This window comes from Eriocheir sinensis, unplaced genomic scaffold, assembly GCF_024679095.1.
Source record: "Eriocheir sinensis breed Jianghai 21 unplaced genomic scaffold, ASM2467909v1 Scaffold424, whole genome shotgun sequence".
Taxonomy (NCBI): Eukaryota; Metazoa; Arthropoda; class Malacostraca; order Decapoda; family Varunidae; genus Eriocheir; species Eriocheir sinensis.
In genome coordinates this window covers 180,958-194,335 of record NW_026111748.1, presented here as the reverse complement: position 1 = coordinate 194,335, position 13,378 = coordinate 180,958, and the positions used below count along the sequence as shown (strand labels likewise).

Here is a 13,378-nt window from a genome sequence, read left to right as displayed (position 1 = left end):
CACCATGCAAAGAATATTGCTAAATTAGAAGGTGTTCAGCGTCGGCCAACAAAAATGATCCCTTCCTTGCGCAACAAATCCTACAAAGAAAGGCTTTCCACCCTTAACATGTTCTCTCTTGAGAAACGTCGCCTCCGAGGAAAACTGACCGAATGTTTTAAAATACTTAATGGTTTCACGAATGTAGACAGAACAAAATTGTTTATGATCGATGACACTTTGCGCACGAGGAACAATGGCGTGAAACTCAGATGTAGACAAGTAAATTCAGACTGCACCAAATTTTTCTTCACCAACGTTGTAGTGCGAGAATGGAATAAGCTCCCACCGTCAGTGGTCCAGTGTAACACGATTGACTCCTTTAAAAACAAGCTCGACCGTCACTTCCTTCAACTTAATTTTAACTAGAGTAGAAAAGCAACGTTTTGGAGCCATCTGATTAGTGTAGATTCATTTAGGTTTAAGGACAGACCACCTAGTCTGGACCATGGGGTCTGTGTGGTCTGATTTTCTATGTAATTCTATGTAATTATCTCTGAATGAAGTGAATATTTATTTTTTCGATAAAAAATAGCATGTATAGATATTATGGATGTACTCGATCATAGTCTAATAACAATAACAATATATATTAGCAACCTAAAAAAAGAATCGGACATGAAGAATTATCCAGTAACTCCAATAAATAAATAAAATAATAAAATAATGGAAACGGGAGCTGTGATGGAAACGAAAAGCAGGACAAAATGGTGGGAACTTGGGGAGACGGTCAGCGAGGCAGTGACTCAGCAGCGAGCACAACATTCAAGGCTTAAAGCGTCTCCACAGGGCCCATACCGCATGGAGACGGGCGAGCGCCGAGCGTCACTAAGATCCAAACGGTACCGGCACTAGCGGTAATGCTCAGTGCCGAGTGATCATGAGTCTTCCCGGCACTGGGTACCGGTACCGGGTGCCGAGAAGAATCGATTCAGCCTGCACCCGGTACCGGTACCGGTGCTGAGAAGAATCTATTCAGCCGGTACCCAGTGCCGGGAAGACTCATGATCACTTGGCACTAAGCATTACCGCTAGTGCCGGTACCGTTTGGATCTTAGTGACGCTCGGCGCTCGCCCGTCTCCATGCGGTATGGGCCCTGTGGAGACCCTTTCGGCCGTACCACAAGGCAGCCTCCTCGACTATAGAAGCTCTTCGGCCAATTTCTCATACCATAATCTTCGAGGGGCCCTCTCCGTAAGCGAAGGAAAGGTGTTAACGGGCAAAATTGTTGGAATCTGGCAAGGGGTCGAGACAGGTACATCCTCGTGAGCCCCTTTGCTTTTTATTTTGCGTCAATTCTGCATTTCTCTCATTAATATAGTAATAAATGATCCAGGAATTATAATAAAACGTATTTGATCTAATGAATCTGCAAAAGCTTTTTTATATAAATTATTTAAAGTTTTGTTTAAGACTTTAGGGTTGTATCATAATTTTTAACCCTTGCCGAGTTGCCGTGTCAACACACCTCCTTGGTCAACTTAAGGAGCTAGGTAGTCTTTTCCTATAGCTCCGATGGGGCTCGAGCACTTTTCTAACGGCTCCTTGCTTGACGGGATGGTAGCAAGGGGCAGAGAAGTGATAACGCCGGGCACATGTGGATTCCCTGACTGTGTGCGTGGAGAGAGGTGGAAACCAAGGGGTGCTGACGTCACTCCCCATCCCCAAGGCCTCCTGTCTCATAGGCCTCGTGGAAACACGGGCCGCGCAGGGATGCCAACCCTATCACTCACGCTATGTCCCCAATTATACCTATATTTGCCTTTCAATCAACCATTTTCTTCGTGATTATACATTGAAAAATATGTATGATTACACTAATATATGTAAAATGCTTCAATTATCAATATTTCCGTGTAGAGATGTTTACAGAGGCTACCAACCCAACTCGGAAGAAGCTCTAGCGGAGGAAGGGACCGAGATCACCTTTGTTGTGCTGGGTCCGCTCCCCGCGGGGCGCGGCCAGGCGCCAGGCGGGAAGTGTTGCCAACTCGCATATATTTTTGCTACATGTTCTTGTGTGATCTAAAATATACTGTAACATTCTAGACTGTTCTGTTCTGGATATATTAGGAGAAGAGGGCGAGAGAGTTCCAGTCATAGTAAGCTAGTGGTAAGTGAAGAGTCCGTCTCGTCTACACGGCCGTGCTGTGTAGACGTGCGTTGTCCTGTGCTCCGTTCGTGGATGCCCTGCCTTCCACGGAATAAACGGTGCCTAGAGGACATGGCTAACGATCATCCCTACTCGGCGGCTTCCGGGCAGTGTCCTGCCCCTGAGGAACGGCGCCTGTGGTCTGAGGAGACTGAAGAGATGGCCGACTCTGCCGAACTTGACCCTCCCCTTTGTTCGGAGGACCACGTGGCCAGCGCTAGCAAGCGGCTCAAGCCGGATAATCCTGGCTGCCTCTCCCCCACTGCCTCTCCTGTTAAAGCTGCCACCGCACCCATGGAGGGTGTGCAGTCTGGTAGCTCTGAAACTGTCCTGGTCGACGGTGAGGTGCCCCTGGAGGACACGCACCCAGCCGCGGCCCCGCGCCAACCCACCCGCCGCCGCCTAGACTTCCCTGCCGAGGCCGGGCTGACACCAGCCCAGCAATACACGTGGTTTGCATCTCTACTGAAGCAGCACGGTGAGTTGGAGCCGCTCTTCAAGGAGGGTAGGCTCCGACCTTATCTCACGGTCAGGGACGACGTCGCCTTCTACAAGCGGCTCCTCACTGAGGGGTTCCTCGACGTAGTTTTGGTCGAAAATGCAGCGGAGCGGCAGCACCCTGTCATCATCCACAATGTGCCGCTCTACATGAATGCCAACCTCATTGAGACCCCAGACCACTTTCTGTGGTTAAAGCGCAGGTATGCGGGCACGGCCCCTCGCCCGCAGCTTCTTGGAGCAGTGGTTGGCCACGTCCCGACAGAGGTGCACCTCCTCGGGGTGGGTCGTAAGGCTGTGGAGCCCTACACGGCGGAGCCCGACATCTGTCGCCACTGTTGCCGGTGGGGCCATCAGGAGTGGCGCTGCAGATCGGCCCCTCGGTGCCGGTATTGTGCGGGCACCCACAAATCAGCTCTGTGCCTCCAGAAGATCCAGGCGGGCACACCCGTCCCCCGTAAGTGCTGCAACTGTGGTGGTGAGCATAACGCCCACTACCACTCCTGCCCGATGAATGTTATAGTAGGATATCAATGTATTATTATTATTTAATATCACCACGAATTAGGCATACAATTGTCAATGGAAAAACCCCACGACAGATAGATCACGCCACCTTATAGGAATGTCGTCCGTCAGTGTTTACCGTCTCAGTTTTGTATACTTAGCACTCCGATGGTGCGTGGAGGTCACCTTGACATACGTGACCAATTGTAACCATTATTTTCCAACCTGTAACTCGCCACTCCTTCACGAGAGTCCGACTGACACACAACGACAGTCGCTCTCGCTCCGTCGCTTCTTGTACATAAAGGCTACGAATATAATTCGCCTTAAGGAAGCTGAAGTCTTAATCAACACCCTTTAAACGCCCCCCGACAAGCCCGTTACATTTGGTTGGCAGCGGTCACCCCGCGCCTGTGCCTTCGCTACCTCGTTCTCCTCCAAGCCACGAGAACTCACCAACAAACTCCGGGGACAGGCGTACAAGGGAAGAAGGAGTCAACGCACCTGCCGTCCGCGGCAACGCACCAGCCGTCCGCGGCAACGCACCTGCCGTCCGCGGCAACGCACCAGCCGTCCGCGGCATCTCACAAGGCGCCCACCTACGTGCAACTCACAAGGCGCCAGCTACAAGCATCTCCCAAGTCGCCACCTACGTGCAACTCACAAGGCGCCAGCTACAAGCATCTCCCAAGTCGCCTCCTACGTGCAACTCACAAGGCGCCAGCTACAAGCATCTCCCAAGTCGCCACCTACGTGCAACTCACAAGGCGCCAGCTACAAGCATCTCCCAAGTCGCCACCTACGTGCAACTCACACGGCGCCAGCTACAAGCATCTCCCAAGTCGCCACCTTCGTGCAACTCACATGGCGCCAGCTACAAGCATCTCACAAGTCGCCACCTACGTGCAACTCACACGGAGCCAGCTACAAGCATCTCACAAGTCGCCACCTACGTGCAACTCACACGGCGCCAGCTACAAGCATCTCACAAGTCGCCACCTACGTGCAACTCACAAGGCGCCATCTACAAGCCTCGAGCACACCAGCTATAAGCAACTCTACAGGCGTCCAGCCTACAAGCCTCGAGCACACCAGCTACAAGCCTACAGGCTCTACAGCCTACAAGCCTCGAGCACACCAGCTTCCAGCAACTCTACAGGCGTCAAGCCTACAAGCCCCGAGCACACCCACAGGCCTACGCAGCCGATAGCGAGGGCCACAATCTACAAGCCGCTCCCCCGCTTCAAGCCAGCACTGCTACGTACCCTGCAAGCCACTCCACGATACGGCAGAGGTATTCACACCTGCAACGAGGAGGCACGCCCCGCTGACCTTGGGACACCCCGCATGCCCCTCGCTCCACAGCTGGCGGCACCACCGCCGCTGCCGGGAGCATCGGCCCAAACCTCTTCCGGCAAACAGTCAGCAAGGGTACCCGCGGACATCTCCCGGTGACTGCAAGCTGTTCCCACTACCGTCTCTTGCAAGGCGTCTTCTCAAGAGGTTACACACCCAAGTCGTCTTGTCTGCCACCGCCGCCCATCTCTTCCTATAACAAGGACGACGCGGCCATCATACGTCTGGCGGCTGTGTACCAGCTCCCAGCAGCGCACCGCGGCCGCTCATTTGCTGGTTCAGCAGTTTTTCAACCTCCATTGCGAGTCCTCCGATGTCAGCCCATCCCTCACCTCTCACCGCCGCTGTGGCCGCGGCCGAGGTTTCCTGACGCGCCTACAACGACTGCACGTCACCCAGGGCATCACAGGCCGTCGCCCTTCCACTACATCAGCTGATTAATCTTGGTATTTGTGGATATTCCATTCTTGTCCAAATTTGCCGACTCGGCTCATTTTCATTATTATCTGTGCAGAGGCACGATTTTTTATTTCTGTGTTCTTAACGCTGTTACTCAGTCATAATTGTGGGAGTTACGTTCATTCGCATACGATATTGATTCTTTCTTATTGTTTGCTAGCGAGTCTATTGAGTATAATGTGATTTCCCTGATCAAAGTTAATCTTCATCAGTGTGCCCTGCCTGTTTTCTTTTCACCGCTCGAGAGAAAACGTGAGCATCAATGGTATACTCACTTAACATACCACTTGTTTATATAGTTATTCTTTCTATATACCCATATCATTAGGGCATTCCATTATAACCTTAACTTCTATTACGTCTAAACAGGCACCTTGCTAGCCATTCTTTCTTGCCTTTTTAGGGTTTTCAACGCAAACTATTCATTCATACACGTTCCGTTTATTGGTTCATATTTACAGCTATCAACATATGCTCCTATTTTGTAAATGATTTACACCATAGTATGAACAAAGACACTCTCGCTAAACTCGGCGACACCTTTAAACAGTTGGCTCGTCCTTCAAGTGAGGAGGAATTGGAGCACGGTGCAACCACCGGTGATTTAAATGTGGTGAATTTGCGATCGGGGGCTACGTACTCTTCCCTCCCAAGGGATAGCGCCCCTTCACCTTCAGAATCGTCTGAATACTTAACCCCCACTCGGCCGAACACAATGCCTGTCGATCCACCTCCCCCTCCTCCTCCTGGGGCCCCACACCACTTCCCCCCGCCCCCGATTCGGGTCATTCCAACTCACGCCAGTATTCGACAATTCTCGGGAGGCGAGACCGATTTTTCGGCGCGACAGTTTTTAGATTTGTGTGAATCTGCCATCGTAAATTCCTCCATTACGGAAGATCATGATAAAATCGCTTTCATTCGGTCACGGTTACTTCCAGGCTCAGCGGCTTTTAATTTGATGCAGTCCTCAGCGTTCGCTTCCGGGGACATTGGTGTAAACTATGAGGTTTTTAAAGGGAATTTCATTAAAATCTTCGGGGGCGGGAGTAAACCAAGCATCGTTAGACAGATGGCACACACGGTTGAGTCCCTCCAAAAAAAATTCCTCAACAAAGCCGATTTGGGACGCCATGATTGAGGCCAATCAGCTGGCGGTTGACTGTGTCAAGAGCTTGGAAGACGCGCTCTGGCTTCCAGGGGGCTGTATGCAAAAGCACCAGGTGAAGACAGCTTGAGTTGTTTTTTACTTATTTCATATTTCAGAGAAGAACCGCCGTTCTGCCCTTCCTTTGGCCTTCAAACCGAGCGGGAAGTTGGTTGACTTCGTCTCAGAGTTAGAGGTCAAGGTTCAGGAACACCCTCACCATCAACCCCTCGCCACAGCAGCAGCATTGCAAGCACAAAGTAAGGCATCTCTCACATGTAGTTTTTGCAAACAATCAGGACATTCTGAACATTCTTGTTTCGCGAAACGTAGGGAATCAACACATTCGAGACGGGGCTCAGATAGGAGGTCAGGAGGTTACAGGGGCGGGCATCATTCATCACACAGGAACCCTAGGCCAAACCATCAGCGGAAGGCTGCCTTTTGCCATATCCACGGGAATTGTTTTCATGATTCAGACAGTTGTTCTGCAATACAAAAGGCCAAGGAGGAACAGAAGTACAAGTCCTCAGCGGACAGTAAACCACACTCCTCTTCTCAGAATAAAAGACATGACTTCGTGACAGCCCCGAGGCGTACATCCAAGTGTCCCTTAAGGAAAATACTAATTGGGAGCAACTTGACTCCGTCATTGCCGCCTTGGGACGGACAAGCATAATTGCCCTCCCTTGCAAGGTGGGCAACACTTCACTCACCTTAGCGGTTGACACAGGTGCCACAGTCAATGTCATATCCGACTCCGCTTACAGGTCACTGACACGACAAGCGAGTGGGAAAATTGGCCGCTCCAAGAGAACGACCTGAATGTGGTAGGCGTGACGGGCACCACTTTGGGTATCCTTGGGCGAGTACCACTAACAGTCAGCTTACATGAAAAAGTATGTCCTTTTCGAGATTTCTTTTATGTCTCTAGCAGGTTTGCTTTACCTGTGGATGGGATCTTAGGATTGAACGCCATGAAAGACCTGCACATCGCCATAAACCCTGTAAGCAACGCGATCGTGTATCAAGGCCGACGCATACAGGGATGGTCAATCCATCGCCTCTGTCAACTGTAATCTCACCTCAGAGGTGGAAAATGACCAACCCACCACAGACTCAGGGACTGCCACCGCCCAAGTGTCCCGTCTTACGGTCAAACCACACGAAACCATTGCAGACTTGTGGCGGACAGTAACGGCAGTCGTAGAAGGTCCTCATATAGTTCCGGATCGTGCTGCAAAACTTGTTAAAATCCGTTTGCCTAACGCCCTCCGGCGGGCAGTGATGTGTATCGACGGAGTTCTCACGTACACCGCGTGACGGTGGAGGTAACTCTTGCGACAGTCAAGGAAGGAGGTTTTGCAGAGGCATTGGTAATAAACACGTCTGGATCCCCTGTATCCTTAAAACACGGTGTTCGATTATGCCAGTGTCTAGTGTATGGGAGAAATGTCGCCCCGGAACCAGCTGAATACCCTTCAGCCCAAGTCTCAGGCATAACCTCGGCGTGTCAGGCTTCTCCCGAACAAGACACAGCTAATTTAGAGGCATTCCTAAAAGTTGCACACTATTCCGAAATTAAGCCAACCTTAGTCCAGCTTCTGGAACATTATCGGGGGGCGCTTGCTCTACCAGGCTAGCCGCTTTGAGTTACGCAGTGTGCTGAACACCACATTAAGTTAAAACCCAATACAAATTTTGTATATATCAATGCGCACAAGCTCCCCCACAGTCAGAGGGAGGTGGTGCAACAACTTATCTCTGAAATGTTAGAACAAGGTGTCATCAAAGAATCGAATTCCCCGTGGAATTCGCCCTTGTTCCTGGTTCCAAAGAAAGACGGCTCTTATCGTCCTGTGATTGATTTCCGGCGTGTGAACACCGCGACCGTGGATGATCATTTTCCGCTTCCTGTTCTTAGAGATCTTCTGATGTGTCTCGGTAGAGGAAATAAAGTCTTTACGGGTCTTGATCTGGTCAGTGGCTACTGGCAACTGCCCATGGCCCCCGAGTCACGTGAAATAACGGCTTTCAGCACGCCTCATGGCCACTATGAGTGGACGAGGATGCCGTTCGGGCTCAAAGGAGCTCCCTTGATCTTCCAAAGGACAATGTACAGTATTTTCGGTGACTTGCTGGGCAACTCTGTCTGTGTATTTAGACGACATCATCATAGCAAGTAAAGACGTGCATGCACACATGGAAACACTAAAAGCAGTCCTACACAGACTTCAAGAGGTCGGATTAAAGCTCAAAATCACCAAATGTGAATTTTTAAAGCCTCGGATCAAGTTCTTGGGGCATGTCGTGGACGAATTCGGCATCCACACAGTGGACGACAAAATAAAGGCTATTGCCGAGTTCCCTCAGCCAACGTCTGCGGACAAGGTACGGTCTTTCTTGGGTGTCGCAGGTTATTACAGGCCTTTCATTAAGGACTTCGCAGCTCGCGCGAGTCCCCTAACCCATCTTTTAAAGAAAGACGTACCATTTCAGTGGCTCCCAGCTCAACAAACGAGTTTTGAGGATTTAAAGAAAGCGCTTACGGGCTCCGGTCCTTGTCTTTCCGGATTTCAAGGACCCCTTTCAGCTTTGTACCGACGCTTCGGCTAGTGGAGTAGGAGCCGCGCTGATGCAAACAGATATGTCCGGCAAAAAGCATGTGATAGCGTTCGCCAGTCGAGCCCTTACAGCTCCGGAAAAGAACTATTCTGTTACCCACCTAGAGGCTCTTGCCATTGTGTGGGCTCTGAAGCATTTTCGTGACATTGTGATGGGGTACAAAATTGTGGTGTTTACGGACCACGCGGCCATAACTGATCTTTTCAAGGAAAAACCTACACGGTCGTCTGGCAAGATGGTTCTTAACGATCCAGCATACAATCAGGAGATAATATACATCACCGGGAAAACAAATGTGGTCGCAGATGCCTTATCTCTGAATGTTCCGATAGGCGCGATTACCACCCCAGAGGTCATCCACAACTTCACTTCACCTGAGCTACACACTGCTCAGCGTGACCACCCTGTGTGGAAGAGGTTAATTTACGCCCTCGAGTCGGGAGACGAATCAAACCTTCCTGAATTGCCAGTTCCCTTTTCACAATTCTTCCTATCAGAGGACAACCTCCTTTGTAGGTCATGGCCAACCAAACCGGTACCTATAGACCAACTGGTCATCCCAGACATATACGTCCCCGTGACGCTTAAGCTAGTCCATAACACACCCATTGCGGGTCACCCAGGAAGAGACAAGACGCTATCTGTCACCAGACGAAAATTCTACTGGCCCACATTACGGGTTGATGTAGAAAAACATGTCGCACATTGCGTCGTTTGTGCTAAGCACAAGGGGTCCGTCAAATGGCCAGCACCTATGTTGCAATACCCAGTACCAGAGGCGCCATGGGATGTTGTTAATATAGACTTACTACAGCTCCCCCAGAGCCAACATGGCTCGCGCTACTTATTGGTGTGCGTCGACCAGTTCTCTAGGTTTCTTGTTCTAGCGCCTCTCAAGGACAAGACAGCCACACGCGTGGCCCATGCCCTCGTGACTCACGTGTTGTGTCCACATTCGTCTCCTCGAATTCTTTGAGTGACAATGGCACCGAGTTTAGGAACTCAGTATTGAGCGAAATATGCGCTCAGTTTAACATCACGCAATCCTTCATCACAGCTTACCACCCAGCTGCTAATGGGTTGGCGGAGAGGGCTAATAGGAAAATCTTACAGGTCCTCAGGCCTATCGTGAACGATCTCCACGATAATTGGGAGGATTGGCTATCGCATATAGCCGCTTCCATAAATACGTCGGTAAACGACTCTACGGGGAAGTCTCCCTACTACATTTTGTATGGGGTGGAGAAACGTCTTCCGTACGACTTCCTTACAACCCCACAGCAACCTCTCTACAACATTGATAGGTACGCACAACAGCAGATGCATATGTTTTCCAAGATACACTCAGAAGTTAGGTGTACGTTAAAAGCTACGAAGGTTGAAATGATGTCAAACAACACAAACAGGCTGTCCTGGTGAATTTCAAAGAGGGTGACACAGTCATGATTAAGCAAGCGGAAAGGAGTTCGAAACTGGGGGCTAAATTTGTGGGTCCTTACCGAGTTGTTCGGAATGTCAGGGGTAATCGGTTCGAGGTTCTCGAGTCGAATTGTGGAGTCAGTATAGAAGTTCACAGTGATCGTCTGAAAGTAATTCCCTCACCTTTGGACCTTGATATTGGTACTTCCCCTCAGAGTCAAATGTTCAACAAGATAATCCCAACACCCATAGCTATAACTTGAGACCACGGGTTTAATTACTTCATTCCCACCATTTGCAGATCATGATGTTGCGTTTTCTGACCATCTTGTTGTCCCTTGGCTCCCTGCTTGCAACAACACCCATCCACCTGAAGCCTGGTGCCCTCACGGCACACATAGGAGAGGTCTTCCTCATAGAAGATGTGCTCCTCGTAAAATATCCATATACTTCCTTGACCAACACCACGGACACAATCAGGATAGTCTCAGAAAAACTACTCGGCATGGCAGACGCCATCCGGGCTACCAAGACTAGGGAATCAAAGGCTCCTTCTAGTACCAACTCTCTGACTTTTTTCAACTACTGGAGGATAGGATTCTGTTCTTACGGGGAAAAGTTGATGAGGTAAACATGGATTATAGTTTTCACTCAGTTCACTCGGGTAAAGAGGGGTTGCTCAACATCGTTGGGTCCGCCTCAAAGTTCCTTTTCGGTACGGCTACCGACGAGGACGTTCGCGATTTGCGGGACCACTACGCTCATGTACTTTCCTTTGCTGCTAGAAGTCGCAGGTGATCAACGCCAATTGTAGAAAACTTGCGCAATTGCATACTAACATTGACGAACTGCTAGAGCAGACAAATAAGATGGTAGAGGTTATCAACATAGTTGTCAAACAGATCGACCAGGTGAATCAGTTTCTCCTCCTAGATCAGGCCTTGCATGTATTGGAAAACGTCATTAACTCCGTCGCAACGGCTAATCAGCAGGTTATTAGCAACATGGTTGATGCAGCGCACGGTAAAGTCACACCTGCCTTGTTCCTTCTACACGATTTGAGAACGACTGTCCAGATCGGGTATCAAAATTATAGCCTGACGCCTTTATTCACCCCGGACATGAGTCAATATTTTTACCCCTTGATTGAGTCCAGCCTCACCCATGATGCCATAATCATTCATGTTCCCTTTCAGACGGCGGACGTGTTTGAGGCACACGAAATTGTCCCGTTCCCTTTTTCAGCTAAGGACAGTGTGTTAGCCCTGGACACGTCCTCGTCTTGTTCTAATCGCGAAGGATTTCGCTCTGTATTCAACGGGTAGCTACTCACTCTTGCAGTATTGCAAGGAGACGGTCTTCGGGCGATTCTATTGCTCTGCGTCTCTCTTTGCCTTCCTTCCAGTTCGGGGAGGGGTATGCGAGATCGCCCTCACCCGCGTGAACGCGTCTGACGCTCTTTCCCTGTGCCCTTACAAGCAGCTAACACCAACGCCTGTTTTCCATAAGAACTTTCAGGGTCTGCATTATTTTTATTTCCCTCAGTCCTTCTATGTATCGGTCATCTGCCCGGAGGGTACCACTTATCAACGGGTTACTGGTCACTATGCCATAGCGGAAGCATGCTATATCCGCTCCACTAACATAACAACGTACCCGTCCCGGATTCGTCTGGTTTTCACGGCCAATATTTCCCATCGAGTGTTTCCTCTACGGTCTCTCGATGACATTCATTTCTCCAGCATCTCGTATGTGACTAATTCCCTTAATTCATTGTCTTTCGCGAACAAAACAGAGTTTGCGGAAACCCTGGAGGAAACGCTGCCTGATTACTTGCATCTCCCCTACCTGTACCCTGGATTTTTTGTACCAATGTTTCTGATGTTCGTCAGTCTCGTCGTCATGTGCTACCTTATTAGGAGGAACTCTGTCCTGCACGATTATTTGGTTGTGCAGACACGGCGACTGGATGCCGGGAGGCCACTGGCAAGGTAGTTTTTCCTTTTCTCAGACAAGTCAGGGGACAGAAACCTGGCTGCTCCTATACTTAACATTGTACTGTGTTTCACTACTGTATTTTTTTTTTAGGAGCTAGATCAACGTTTCATTGTCTGTAACTATGCCAGTTGATAGTTTCTTATACATGTGTCCTTATATTTATCTTTTGAGAGGTTTCTTATGTTTCATGTCACACACGTTGTGGTTTCCCTCTCCCTATTTATATTATATTCCACATCTGTTCTTCCATAGCCAGTGTTTTAATATAATTGTATCATAGGCAGTCTGCTTGACAAACTCCCACTATGTATGTTCATGGTACCTAGACTGCTATTTCGATTTTTATATATCGCGAGGTCGCGATCACTGGTAGGTGACCGAGCAGTGTTATAGTAGGATATCAATGTATTATTATTATTTAATATCACCACGAATTAGGCATACAATTGTCAATGGAAAAACCCCACGACAGATAGATCACGCCACCTTATAGGAATGTCGTCCGTCAGTGTTTACCGTCTCAGTTTTGTATACTTAGCACTCCGATGGTGCGTGGAGGTCACCTTGACATACGTGACCAATTGTAACCATTATTTTCCAACCTGTAACTCGCCACTCCTTCACGAGAGTCCGACTGACACACAACGACAGTCGCTCTCGCTCCGTCGCTTCTTGTACATAAAGGCTACGAATATAATTCGCCTTAAGGAAGCTGAAGTCTTAATCAACACCCTTTAAACGCCCCCCGACAAGCCCGTTACATGAAGCCTAAACCATCTCGGGTCGCGGCGCCTGACCACCACCCTCAGCAAGGTCGCCCTAGGGTTGTGTTCCGCCCTGCTCCTCTCCCTCAGTCCTCGGCCTGGGCCCGGGGGGCTCCCACACCGTCCGAGTTTCCGCCCCTGCCGGGCTCGTCCGCCCCTGCTGCCCCAGCCTCACCCACTGCCACCCCTGTGCCTCGCCAGGTTCCTGCTCCGGCACCCCAGCCACAGCCTACCGTCCCCCCTGTGCCGGCTGCCAGTCCCCCCGCTGTCGATGGGTCGACCCCTGTCCTCCATCAAATCCTCGCTGCAGTCACCCAGCTGCAGGAGACGCTGGCTGCAACGATCTCCAGGGTGGCGGCCTTGGAGCAGCGAGTCTCCACGCCCCCGCCTGTGTGTGAGCTCTCCTCCATCCC

At 50.0% G+C, this 13,378-nt stretch overlaps 1 protein-coding gene across 2 annotated transcripts in view; it reads left to right on the top strand.

Moving 5' to 3' along the window:
* Positions 1-13,378, top strand: part of LOC126992242 (N-alpha-acetyltransferase 80-like) — a 70,888-nt gene that overhangs the window by 35,773 nt on the left and 21,737 nt on the right. The window contains exon 1 of one of the 2 annotated variants that reach the window (XM_050850906.1): positions 6,279-6,419. The exons of the other annotated variant lie outside the window; for it this stretch is intronic. The gene's annotated coding sequence lies outside the window, so the exon portion shown is untranslated. Of the gene's footprint in view, positions 1-6,278; positions 6,420-13,378 lie in introns of those variants that run through there. 2 annotated transcript variants of the gene reach the window in all.